Source organism: Manis pentadactyla, chromosome 16 (genome assembly GCF_030020395.1).
Source record: "Manis pentadactyla isolate mManPen7 chromosome 16, mManPen7.hap1, whole genome shotgun sequence".
In the NCBI taxonomy this organism is placed as follows: Eukaryota; Metazoa; Chordata; class Mammalia; order Pholidota; family Manidae; genus Manis; species Manis pentadactyla.
The window spans coordinates 48,328,557-48,342,184 of NC_080034.1; the positions used below are offsets into that span (position 1 = coordinate 48,328,557).

General features: G+C 38.9%; 1 protein-coding gene and 2 non-coding genes across 7 annotated transcripts in view; 1 reads left to right on the top strand and 2 right to left on the bottom strand.

Moving 5' to 3' along the window:
* LOC118910400 (histone H2A type 1-H) overlaps positions 1-13,628 on the bottom strand; it is a 274,537-nt gene that overhangs the window by 244,808 nt on the left and 16,101 nt on the right. The window lies entirely within an intron of this gene.
* Positions 1,312-1,385, bottom strand: TRNAT-AGU (transfer RNA threonine (anticodon AGU)). The gene has a single exon. It is a non-coding gene; the product is annotated as a tRNA-Thr (tRNA).
* Positions 11,024-11,096, top strand: TRNAV-UAC (transfer RNA valine (anticodon UAC)). The gene has a single exon. It is a non-coding gene; the product is annotated as a tRNA-Val (tRNA).

Here is a 13,628-nt window from a genome sequence, read left to right on the forward strand (position 1 = left end):
CCCCATAGTAAAAGACATTAACAGGAGAAAAACAAATAGAAGTTTATTAACATGTAAACCTCACGTATATGCGGGATATAATCAGGGAAAAATAAGTAACTCTCAGAGGTGGCTTATAATTTCAGTTTACATAGCATATTCAACAAAGAACAATAAATTTGTGGAGAAATGACAGGACAAAGGAAAGCAGTTTTATGCTTCGATGGGCAGAGATAAACGGTAGTCAAGTTTGTTATTTAGATTCCAAGCCTTTAGGGTCTAAAGTTGTCTCTGGGGACTGAGAGAAAGAGAAAAAAGGACCTCCATTAAACTTGTCCCGCTTTTAGGCAAATAGCAGGTGGGCGGGGAATTTGTTTTTTGGTATCTGTTACTGCTTACTTGCTTTCAGCTCACAATAATACATATGCCAACGTGGCATATTTTGGGGTGGCATAATCGGCAACCCTTCATGACCATCTTTTTTTTGCTCTCATTCTTTTGGAAGAAGATGGGGAGAACGGCTATGAATAAAACTAGGAAAATGAATCCAAGTTTACCATGAGGTATAAATGGAATTTCAGCCAAAGTGCAGGACTACTTTTACTAAAGTGGAAAGACAATGACTCTTGCGGAACTTCAATCATATTTGAAATCTTGGAAAATGGAGAAATGGAATGCCCAGTGTGTAGGCCAGTGCTACACAGTACGTTTTAGCTTGGGAACTACAATGTCAGTTAAGATTCAAGACAATGATAATTTATTTGTGATTTATGTCCTCAAAACGTTGTTTTGCTCCAGTTTTTCCCCTTGTACTCAACAGGTTATACCAATGTGCAAACAAATCTGACAGTTCTTAGGGTTTGTACAAAACCAAAATTGTGACTATCTAAATTACACCAGTGCTCTCTTACTTGTTCTCAAAAATAAAAATAAGTCTGATTCCAAACCAGATGCCATGGCTTATTAATTCTTTGCCTGACACTGACAACCGAACTCCATCATTTAGCTGAAAATGTTGGCTGTCATAGGTTAAGAGATATGAGACCGAACTTCCCAAACAGAATGTGAAATGTTACTGCCTATCACCTAGTGCAAGATAATTTTTCTTAATCCAGATCATTGCCATAGCAATCATCAGCAAGCTCCCCATTTTCTATCAACTGTAGAAAGCTTAATCAACTTTTCTTTCATCCCACTCTTTCATATCGATTCAGTTATCTGGTAATAGTCTCTCCAAAAGTGGAATAGTAATACAGTAGCCTTTCCAGCTATTTAGTGCAAACCCCACATAATATTTAGTGGCAGTAGTGAAAATACAAAAGCAAACAATACAGGCCCCGCTGGGATTCGAACCCAGGATCTCCTGTTTACTAGACAGGCGCTTTCACCAGCTAAGCCACAGAGCCCTCCTGCAGGTAACTATTCAGCTATACCTTATTTATTACATTTTCCGTGCGATGTAAAAATTTGGTCATTATCAAGAGCTTTCATCATTTGATTTTGTGACAAAGAGAATACATCTATGTTTCTGAACTCGTACCACCGAGTAGAAACTTCATTTAAAAGATGCAATCTTCAATGTAAATTTTAAAAATGGTTTCAAAAATTGGAATGTAATTCCTATTTCATGGTCAATATCGCCATCTAGAGAAAATATTGGATATTGCAACACATTTTAAATCTATCTGTTAATTCATTTTTTCCACAAATGTTGAGTCATTGCAGTATTTAAGGTAATTTTATAGATATTGAAGATACATGAACAAAAAACAAGAATTCTTCTCTTATAAAATATGCATTCTAGAAGGTAAAGAAAGCAAGTTTAAAAACTTTGTCCAGGGTGGGGCGGAAGATGGCGGCGTGAGTAGAGCAGCGGAAATCTCCTCCCAAAACAACATATATCTATGAAAATATAACAAAGACAACCCTTCCTAGAATAAAGACCAGAGGACACAGGACAATATCCAGACCACATCCACACCTGAGAGAACCCAGCGCCTCGCGAAGGGGGTAAGATACAAGCCCCGGCCCGGCGGGAGCCGAGCGCCCCTCCCCCCAGCTACCGGCGGGAGAAGAGCAGGCAGAGCGGGAGGGAGACGGAGCCCAGGGCTGCCGAACACCCAGCCCCAGCCATCCGGGCCAGAGTGCAGGGCCCTCGATACTGGGAAAACAGGGCAGCAAGAACAGTGAGCAGGCACTGGAGGCTGGGCGACAGAGGACATAAGAAAAGCTCGCGACCATTTTTTTTTTTTTTTTTTGCTTTTTTGCTTTGTTTTGGCGAGCGCTTTTTGGAAGTCTTAAAGGGACAGGGACCCCAATATTAGGGAAACAGGGCAGAAAGACCGGTGAGCAGAGGCCTGAGGCTGGCACCGGAGAATAAAGAAAAACGAACGACCACCTTTTTTTTTTTTAATTAAAAAAATTTTTTTTTTTTTTTAATTAAAAAAATTTTTTTTCTTGTTTTTTTTTGTGGTCGTTGTTTTGTTTTGGCGGGTGCTTTTTGGAAGTCTTAAAGGGGCAGGGCGGGCCACTTAATCCAGAGGTAGGGAAGCCGGGATCTCTGGGCACCCTAACCCCTGGGCTGCAGGGAGCAGGGAGGCCCCTTACGGAGATAAATAGCCTCCCAGCAGCTCCTGCTCCAACGCGACTCCACCATTTTGGAGTAGCTGCCCGAGCCAGGCCACGCCCACAGCAACAGCGGAGATTAACTCCATAGCAGCCGGGCAGGAAGCAGAAACCCTGTCTGCGCGCAGCTGCGCAGCACAAGCCACTAGAGGCCGCTGTTCTCCCAGGAGAGGAGGGCCACAAACCAACAAGAAAGGAAGTCCTTCCAGCCGTCACTCGTCCCAGTTCTGCAGTCTATTCCTATCATCATGAAAAGGCAAAGCTACAGGCAGACAAAGATCACAGAGACAACACCAGAGAAGGAGACAGACCTAACCAGTCTTCCTGACAAAGAATTCAAAATAAGAATCATAAACATGCTGACAGAGATGCAGAGAAATACGCAAGAAAAATGGGATGAAGTCCGGAAAGAGATCACAGATGCCAGAAAGGAGATCGCAGAAATGAAACAAACTCTGGAAGGGTTTATAAGCAGAATGGATAGAATGCAAGAGGCCATTGATGGAATTGAAATCAGAGAACAGGAACGCATGGAAGCTGACATAGAGAGAGACAAAAGGATCTCCAGGAATGAAACAATATTAAGAGAACTGTGTGACCAATCTAAAAGGAGCAATATCCGTATTATAGGGGTCCCAGAAGAAGAAGAGAGAGGCAAAGAGATGGAAAGTATCTTAGAAGAAATAATTGCTGAAAACTTCCCCACACTGGGGGAGGAAGTAATCAAACAGACCACGGAAATACACAGAACCCCCAACAGAAAGGATCCAAGAAGGGCAACACCAAGACACATAATAATTAAAATGGCAAAGATCAAGGACAAGGAAAGAGTGTTAAAGGCAGCTAGAGAGAAAAAGGTCACCTATAAAGGGAAAGCCATCAGGCTAACGTCAGATTTCTCAACAGAAACCCTACAGGCCAGAAGAGAATGGCATGATATATTTAATACAATGAAACAGAAGGGCCTTGAACCAAGGATACTGTATCCAGCACGACTATCATTCAAATATGACGGTGGGATTAAACAATTCCCAGACAAACAAAAGCTGAGGGAATTTGCTTTCCACAAACCACCTCTACAGAACATCTTACAGGGACTGCTCTAGATGGGAGCACTCCTAGAAAGAGCACAGCACAAAACACCCAACATATGAAGAATCGAGGAGGAGGAACAAGAAGGGAGAGAAGAAAAGAATCTCCAGACAGTGTATATAACAGCTCAATAAGCGAGCTAAGTTAGGCAGTAAGATACTAAAGAGGCTAACCTTGAACCTTTGGTAACCACGAATTTAAAGGCTGCAATGGCAATAAGTACATATCTTTCAATAGTCACCCTAAAATTTGATTTGAATGCACCAATCAAAAGACACAGAGTAACAGAATGGATAAAAAAGCAAGACCCATCTATATGCTGCTTACAAGAAACTCACCTCAAACCCAAAGACATGTACAGACTAAAAGTCAAGGGATGGAAAAACATATTTCAAGCAAACAACAGTGAGAAGAAAGCAGGGGTTGCAGTACTAATATCAGACAAAATAGACTTCAAAACAAAGAAAGTAACAAGATATAAAGAAGGACACTACATAATGATAAAGGGCTCAGTCAAACAAGAGAATATAACCATTCTAAATATATATGCACCCAACACAGGAGCACCAGCATATGTGAAACAAATACTAACAGAACTAAAGGGGGATATAGACTGCAATGCATTCATTCTAGGAGACTTCAACACACCACTCACCCCAAAGGATAGATCCACTGGGCAGAAAATAAGTAAGGACACGGAAGCACTGAACAACACAGTAGAGCAGATGGACCTAATAGACATCTATAGAACTCTACATCCAAAAGCAGCGGGATATACATTCTTCTCAAGTGCACATGGAACATTCTCCAGAATAGACCACATACTAGGCCACAAAAAGAGCCTCAGAAAATTCCAAAAGATTGAAATCCTACCAACCAACTTTTCAGACCACAAAGGCATAAAACTAGAAATAAACTGTACAAAGAAAGCAAAGAGGATCACGAACACATGGAGGCTTAACAACACGCTCCTAAATAATCAATGGATCAATGACCAAATCAAAATGGAGATCCAGCAATATATGGAAACAAATGACAACAACAACACTAAGCCCCAACTTCTGTGGGACACAGCAAAAGCAGTCTTAAGAGGAAAGTATATAGCAATCCAAGCATATTTAAAAAAGGAAGAGCAATCCCAAATGAATGGTCTAATGTCACAATTATCGAAATTGGAAAAAGAAGAACAGATGAGGCCTAAGGTCAGCAGAAGGAGGGACATAATAAAGATCAGAGAAGAAATAAATAAAATTGAGAAGAATAAAACAATAGCAAAAATCAATGAAACCAAGAGCTGGTTCTTCGAGAAAATAAACAAAATAGGTAAGCCTCTAGCCAGACTTATTAAGAAGAAAAGAGAGTCAACACAAATCAACAGTATCAGAAACGAGAAAGGAAAAATCACGACGGACCCCACGGAAATGCAAAGAATTATTGGAGAATACTATGAAAACCTATATGCTAACAAGCTGGGAAACCTAGGAGAAATGGACAACTTCCTAGAAAAATATAACCTTCCAAGATTGACCCAGGAAGAAACAGAAAATCTAAACAGACCAATTACCAGCAACGAAATTGAAGCGGTAATCAAAAAACTACCAAAGAACAAAACCCCCGGGCCAGATGGATTTACCTCGGAATTTTATCAGACATACAGGGAAGACATAATACCCATTCTCCTTAAAGTTTTCCAAAAAATAGAGGAGGAGGGGATACTCCCAAACTCATTCTATGAAGCTAACATCACCCTAATACCAAAACCAGGCAAAGACCCCACCAAAAAAGAAAACTACAGACCAATATCCCTGATGAACGTAGATGCAAAAATACTCAACAAAATATTAGCAAACCGAATTCAAAAATACATCAAAAGGATCATACACCATGACCAAGTGGGATTCATTCCAGGGATGCAAGGATGGTACAACATTCGAAAGTCCATCAACATCATCCACCACATCAACAAAAAGAAAGACAAAAACCACATGATCATCTCCATAGATGCTGAAAAAGCATTTGACAAAGTTCAACATCCATTCATGTTAAAAACTCTCAGCAAAATGGGAATAGAGGGCAAGTACCTCAACATAATAAAGGCCATCTATGATAAACCCACAGCCAACATTATATTGAAAAGCGAGAAGCTGAAAGCATTTCCTCTGAGATCGGGAAATAGACAGGGATGCCCACTCTCTCCACTGTTATTTAACATAGTACTGGAGGTCCTAGCCACGGCAATCAGACAAAATAAAGAAATACAAGGAATCCAGATTGGTAAAGAAGAAGTTAAACTGTCACTATTTGCAGATGACATGATACTGTACATAAAAAACCCTAAAGACTCCACCCCAAAACTACTAGAACTGATATCGGAATACAGCAAAGTTGCAGGATACAAAATCAACACACAGAAATCTGTGGCTTTCCTATATACTAACAATGAACCAACAGAGAGAGAAATCAGGAAAACAACTCCATTCACAATTGCATCAAAAAAAATAAAATACCTAGGAATAAACCTAACCAAAGAAGTGAAAGACTTATACTCTGAAAACTACAAGTCACTCTTAAGAGAAATTAAAGGGGACACTAACAGATGGAAACTCATCCCATGCTCATGGCTAGGAAGAATTAATATCGTTAAAATGGCCATCCTGCCCAAAGCAATATACAGATTTGATGCAATCCCTATGAAACTACCAGCAACATTCTTCAATGAACTGGAACAAATAATTCAAAAATTCATATGGAAACACCAAAGACCCCGAATAGCCAAAGCAATCCTGAGAAAGAAGAATAAAGTAGGGGGGATCTCACTCCCCAACTTCAAGCTCTACTATAAAGCCATAGTAATCAAGACAATTTGGTACTGGCACAAGAGCAGAGCCACAGACCAATGGAACAGACTAGAGAATCCAGACATTAACCCAGACATATATGGTCAATTAATATTTGATAAAGGAGCCATGGACATACAATGGCGAAATGACAGTCTCTTCAACAGGTGGTGCTGGCAAAACTGGACAGCTACATGTAGGAGAATGAAACTGGACCATTGTCTAACCCCATATACAAAAGTAAACTCAAAATGGATCAAAGACCTGAATGTAAGCCATGAAACCATTAAACTCCTGGAAGAAAACATAGGCTAAAACCTCTTAGACATAAACATGAGTGACCTCTTCTTGAACATATCTCCCCGGGCAAGGAAAACAACAGCAAAAATGAGTAAGTGGGACTATATTAAGCTGAAAAGCTTCTGTACAGCAAAAGACACCATCAATAGAACAAGAAGGATCCCTACAGTCTGGGAGAATATATTTGAAAATGACACATCCGATAAAGGCTTGACGTCCAGAATATATAAGGAGCTCACACGCCTCAACAAACAAAAAACAAATAACCCAATTAAAAAATGGGCAGAGGAACTGAACAGACAGTTCTCCAAAAAAGAAATACAGATGGCCAACAGACACATGAAAAGATGCTCCACATCGCTAATTATCAGAGAAATGCAAATTAAAACTACAATGAGGTATCACCTCACACCAGTAAGGATGGTTGCCATCCAAAAGACAAACAACAACAAATGTTGGCGAGGCTGTGGAGAAAGGGGAACCCTCCTACACTGCTGGTGGGAATGTAAGTTAGTTCAACCATTGTGGAAAGCAGTATGGAGGTACATCAAAATGCTCAAAACAGACTTACCATTTGACCCAGGAATTCCACTCCTAGGAATTTACCCTAAGAACGCATCAATCAAGTTTGAGAAAGACAGATGCACCCCTATGTTTATTGCAGCACTATTTACAATAGCCAAGAATTGGAAGCAACCTAAATGTCCATCAATAGATGAATGGATAAAGAAGATGTGGTACATATACACAATGGAATACTACTCAGCTATAAGAAAAGGGCAAATCCAATCATTTGCAGCAACATGGATGGAGCTGGAGGGTATTATGCTCAGTGAAACAATCCAAGCGGAGAAAGAGAAATACCAAATGATTTCACTTATCTGTGGAATATAAGAACAAAGGAAAAACTGAAGGAACAAAACAGCAGCAGAATCACAGAACTCAAGAATGGACTAACAGGTACCAAAGGGAAAGGGACTGGGGAGGATGGGTGGGTAGGGAGGGATAAGGGGGGGAGAAGTAGGGGGGTATTAAGATTAACATGCATGGGGGGGTAGGAGAAAAGGGAGGGCTGTACAACACAGAGAAGGCAAGTAGTGATTCTACAACATTTTGCTATGCTGATGGACACTGACTGTAAAGGGGTTTATAGGGGAGACCTGGTATAGGGGAGAGCCTAGTAAACATAATATTCGTCATGTAAGTGTAGATTAGTGATAGCAAAAAAAAAAAAAAAAAAAAAAGGGCAGTTCCTGTGTGGTAACCTCCAACGAGTTCTACACAAGGGTATAAAGGGCATATAAAAGTGTAGGCAAAGGGTCTGTTTGTGTTTATACAGAGGATCAAAGCCTAATTGGGCTACCCCGAAAATGAACTAAGATACGATATGAAAAAGAACTTCCAACATCTGCACTCTCTGGAAGACTCATGCCAGAAGATGATCATCAAAAAACCCCAACAAAGATCCACGCACTGCTACAGCTGTAGATGCACTCATCCCACCAGTTCCTGGACTTGCCATGGGAATGAGGAAGGACATATCTAAGCTGGCCTGTGCATACAGTAAAACAACAAATTTGACTGGATCTATACTGTTGGAACTCAACCAAGAATTAGGAGAAGTGCAAATTGTAGCGCTCCAAACTCTTACAACTACAGACTATTTACTGTTAAAAGAACATATGGCATGTGAACAGCCCCCAGGAATGGGTTGTTTTAATTTGTCTGATTTCTCTCAGACTGTTCAAGTTCAGTTGGACAATATCCACCATATCATAGATAAGTTTTCACAAATGCCTAAGGTGCCTAACTAGTTTTCTTGGTTTCACTGGAGATGGCTGGTAATTACAGATATGCTTTGGTTATGTAACTATACTCCTATTATGTTAATGTGTGTGCGCAATTTAAGTAGTAGCTTAAAACCTATACATGCTGAAGTTACTCTACAAGAAGATATGTCAAAGAAATAATCAATCTTCCCATGTTTTCTTCCGCCTGCTACTTCTATAGCTTTTCTTCCTAATTACAACCCTTAAATAGAATTCGTGCCTCATATCAAATTTACCGAGTATCATAATTCTTCCAAGTGGTAAAGATACCTCAAGACAAATGCTGGGCATAGAAGCCACAGGGCATAAATATGCAAAGAAGTAAAAAGCTAACCTTTTCAAACAATAAGGCTTCCCTCTCACTTACCAACTTCACATTTCCCTGTATGGCCCCGGAAGATGACTGGTTAGCCAGAGACGGGTAAGATTCCTCAAGGGAGGAACAACCTAAGACAGGCACAGTCGCAGGGGGGCCATCAGGTGAGAAATTGGGGATCAACAGAGGTGAGGCTTAGAACCTCACCCCCCCTGTTCTGAGAGAAATCTTCTGCATACGTGAATGTTTTATTGCCCTTGTCTAGCTTGGATTAACACATAGTCTACAGGCACACACCTGATCATCTACATTTGCTCTCTTACAACACTAAACTATGTTTTCTACCTTTATCTTGTATCTACCTACCACTTCAGCATTTTATTAAAAATCATAATAATAAAGAGAGAAATGTGGTATCCACATATAAATCAAGTATAAAAACCAAATGAGTATTCATATTTGAACCGACTGTTCAGAGTTCATAATGCATGAGCAAAACCGAAAGTTTCTGTGATGACTGCCCTTGTAATGTTCACTATGTAACTTATTCATTATGTAAGAATTTGCTCTACATGTAAGAACTTGTTTGTTATGCCTCAGAAGATTGGAGACTGACGAAAATTAGGCTTGGGGTGGATTAATGATTGTGCATTGAGCATTGACTCCCGTATACAGAATTTTATTGTCGTTAACAACCATTTGATCAATAAATATGAGAGATGCCCTCACAAAAAAAAAAAAAAAAAAAAAAAAGGACAGACTTCCAATGGTAAAATAAATAAGTAACCGGGATGTAATGTATAGCATAAGGAATATAGTCAAGATATTGTAACAGCTTGGTAGGGTGATAGCTGGAACCTAGAATTATGTATATAAATGTTCTACCATTGTGTTGTACACTTGAAACTAATGTAATGTAATACTGTGCGTCAACTACCCTTCAATAAAAAATAATTATTTAAAAAAAAAAAACAAACAGAATAGGAGAAGAACATACAAATTTTATCAAGTAATCTTTACATGTACTTAGGACCTTACACAAGAGAAAAGAAGACTCAACGAATCGGTCAGAATCTAATACTTACATACTAGGTTGGACAGATATTGTGAAAACGTGACAAGACAAGGGGTTTGGCTAGGACAATTAATTGTTGAGAAGTGACTAGGAGGATAAGAGTTAATTTAACATTTTTTTTGTACAGATTTTCCTCAGCCTCCACTTCTCTCTGGTGGTAAGAATGCTTACTTCCTCCTGGTATGGGGAGGGCACCTTTCACTTGGGAATTTTTTCTCCTGCTTTCAGGAAGAAAAAGGAGTGTAGAGTACCCTTCCTGCATCTTTTGGTTTTCAAGTGCCTTTAACTCAAATCAGGCAATATACCAGAAAGGCATATTTTGTGGGGGCATGCTCTGAAACCCTGCAATTGAAAATATTTATTTGGCTCTCATTTTAATGCATAAATATCCTTAAGTTGACTTAGTGAGTAGTCCCCAGTTAGCCAGCTCTGACTCAGTCTCAGATAAAGGGAGATCATTTACTCAGGACCTGTTATTTCCTAGGAACCACGGTGTAAGGTGCACCCATGCCAGGGTTTATTAGTTGCACTGCTCTGTCCTCAGCACCTCTACAAATGCTTGGCAGATGGTAGACGCTGAAAAAAAAATAATTTTTTCACCAATGGATGAGTATAGATTAGTTTAGAAATGTTCAAAAAGGTACAAATCAAGAATGCAGTTTTTGATAATTCTTTCTCTTATGTTCACAGATGACTCTACTGCGGATATTTAAAGCTTGTGCGCGAGTGAAATGCCCTGGAAATGTAACTCAGCACTAAGTTTCCCTATGTTCGAGCAAAGTTATCTATATATGGATCAAAAATTTATCAACATTTTAAAATATATTTGTCCAAGTACTTATGTAGGGAAGGAAGACTTGGGATACAGAAAGTATGAGATACAAATGCAATATAGAAAGCAAATAATAGGATAGTTGGGGAATGATAGGTAGTTATGTATTCTGAGAAAGAAGGCAGACTTATGTCTTACGGTTCCATAGTGTAGTGGTTATCACGTCTGCTTTACACGCAGAAGGTCCTGGGTTCGATCCCCAGTGGAACCAACAAAGACCCTGGATTGTACTATTTTCCTTTTCCCAACCCCGCCGCTCGACTCTTCCCTGATTCCACACACACAGCAGGGTTTGCTTTGCTTTGTTTTTGTTTTTTGCCTTAGTTTAGGCTTCTGAGGGTGTACGGAAGAAACAATTGCTGGTTCTCCCCGCGCTTCTCTTCGGGAGATCTATTTTCATGCACGGCTTAGCCCTCGGGCTCGGTGGTGCACAAGAGCCCACAAAAAAGGGATCTTGTTATTTCTGCTACTTCTAGACACCTTAAGACTTAGGTTTCAGTGACGCCTGAGTGCTCGAGACACGAAACATTTTCTCACCTCAAGAGTGAGAAAGCCTGAATCGCAGAGATTCCTAAAATTGTAAAACTGGGTAGAGGGGCGAGGATTCGACTTTACGTCAAAAGGGTGTAGCCCGGGGCTTCAGATCAGGAACAATGACAAATAAATGTGTGGGCAGGTCTGCACAGAGGCTGGCCATTCCAGCAGTTTCCCAATCCTTCGGGGAGACTCGCGTTCTCTTCCCCACAGATTCAAGCTCTCCTAGCTCTTGCCAAGGAATTCTCAAGAAGAAAATTCGAGGTTTGTTCTCTTAAGAGGAAAAAACAGAGGTCACTGGCCTGGGAGACACTTGACGCATTTGATGGTTGCGGTTCCATACTAAAAACAAAATAAATCTATGAAAACCTAGATCTTAAACCGTTAGCTTTCCCAGCTCTCTTCAATCCCACTTCCACTCACAATAAAGAAGTGTCATTCAAAGCGTCAGATCTTCTGATCGACTTTCCTGCATCCTGCTCTTAACTATGAAAAGTCAGAATTATTACATATCTGTAGAGTATATTAAAGAAAGGTAATAAAACACAGAAACAAAGAGCAACTTGAGGGACAAAGTCTACATAGATAGAACAATGCTGAGAATAAACCAATAATATATTCAGAGACATGGGAGACATTAAATACAAGTGTGTTTACACAAGGAAAGAGGCTTTTGTAAAACAAAAATACATTATCAGAAATGAAAAATTCAGTAAGTAGATCATAAAGTACGATAATATTCTGGAATATCAAGCAAAGAATAGCAATGAGGAGTGAACAAAATAAGCATACTAGAGGAAAAGTCTAGGATGTACAATAAGTAAATAGTACTACTTCCAAAAATACAGAATAGGGGAAGTGCAAGGAAGATAAACCTAAAAAAATCAGGTATATATCACAACACTCTAACACACACACAGAAAATCTACATAAGCAGGGATCATTGAGTATTTAGTAAAAAGGAGAAAAATATTCTTATACTTGATTATTGAAGAAACGGAGAACATAAAATAGAGAGTGTAAAAAAATTACAAAAAGGACCAGTTAATAGAATAACTGACATTTAAAGGTTAAGGGAAGCTATAAGACAGTGAAGCATTGGCTTTCAAAGCTGAGAGAAGATGACATCCACTCTAGAATTCTTTATGACCTGTAAGTATCAATCTAGTTTGAGTGTGTAAGACAGATTTTCAAATATACATTGCCTTGTGAAATTTACCTTCAATACTGCCTTTCTCAGGATCTATTGGAGGATATGTTCTACCACAATGAAAGCGTAAGTTAAGAAAAAGGAAGACTTGGGATACAGAAAGTATGAGATACAAATGCAATATAGGAGACAAATGGTCAGATAGTTGGGGGTGACAGGAATATCATATATATGAAGTGTTAAAGGGAGCTAGACCAGACTGCAAGAGTTCAGAAATGTCTGGGGAAGAATTCTTCAAGGAGATGAAGTCAAGAGAAACCTGGATGTAGAGAAATACTCTGAAAAGAGGTTTAAATAACTGTTGTGTGAATTTGTGGTTGAAATAATAAAACCTGTTGAAAATTGAAATAAGAATAAGATTACTTATTCCGTGTGGGGGAAACAATTGTAGTTTGTTAGGATAATTTAAAGTTAGAAAATATGTATAAGAATTGAAAGGGATATCTACAGAGAAAACTGGAGAATCAACAAATGTTTAAAATCAATAAATGAGTTTAGCACATTTGCTAGATACTGTTCATAATTTTAATTGAGAAATATATCATATTCAAAGAAAATAAGGTTTTCAAAATTGTACCTTAGAGTTAATATGACAAGTTATGTACAATACTTACACACTAAGAGTTATACAATTTTATGGAAAGATAGCAAAAACTTCTTAAATAAATGCAAAGATACATTACATTAATGAGAACAAAAGTCGCATAACATAAAAATGAAAAGTTTCTTTAAAATTATGTGCATATGTGTATTTCAATCCAAATTCCAATAGATTCTAGTACTTGGAAAAAATAGTGAGTTTTAGCAAGCTAAATCATTTTAAAAGTTAAAAAAAGACATCAGTGCTGTTTTCCAAATATTAGATGTCCTCTAAATGACAGTAATTAATATGTATGGTATTTTTACAGAGATAGATAAATAAATCGGAACAGAATGGATAGCACAATTAGACCAAAGCAAATAATGAAATATCGTATCTGACATAGGTGGTATGACAGA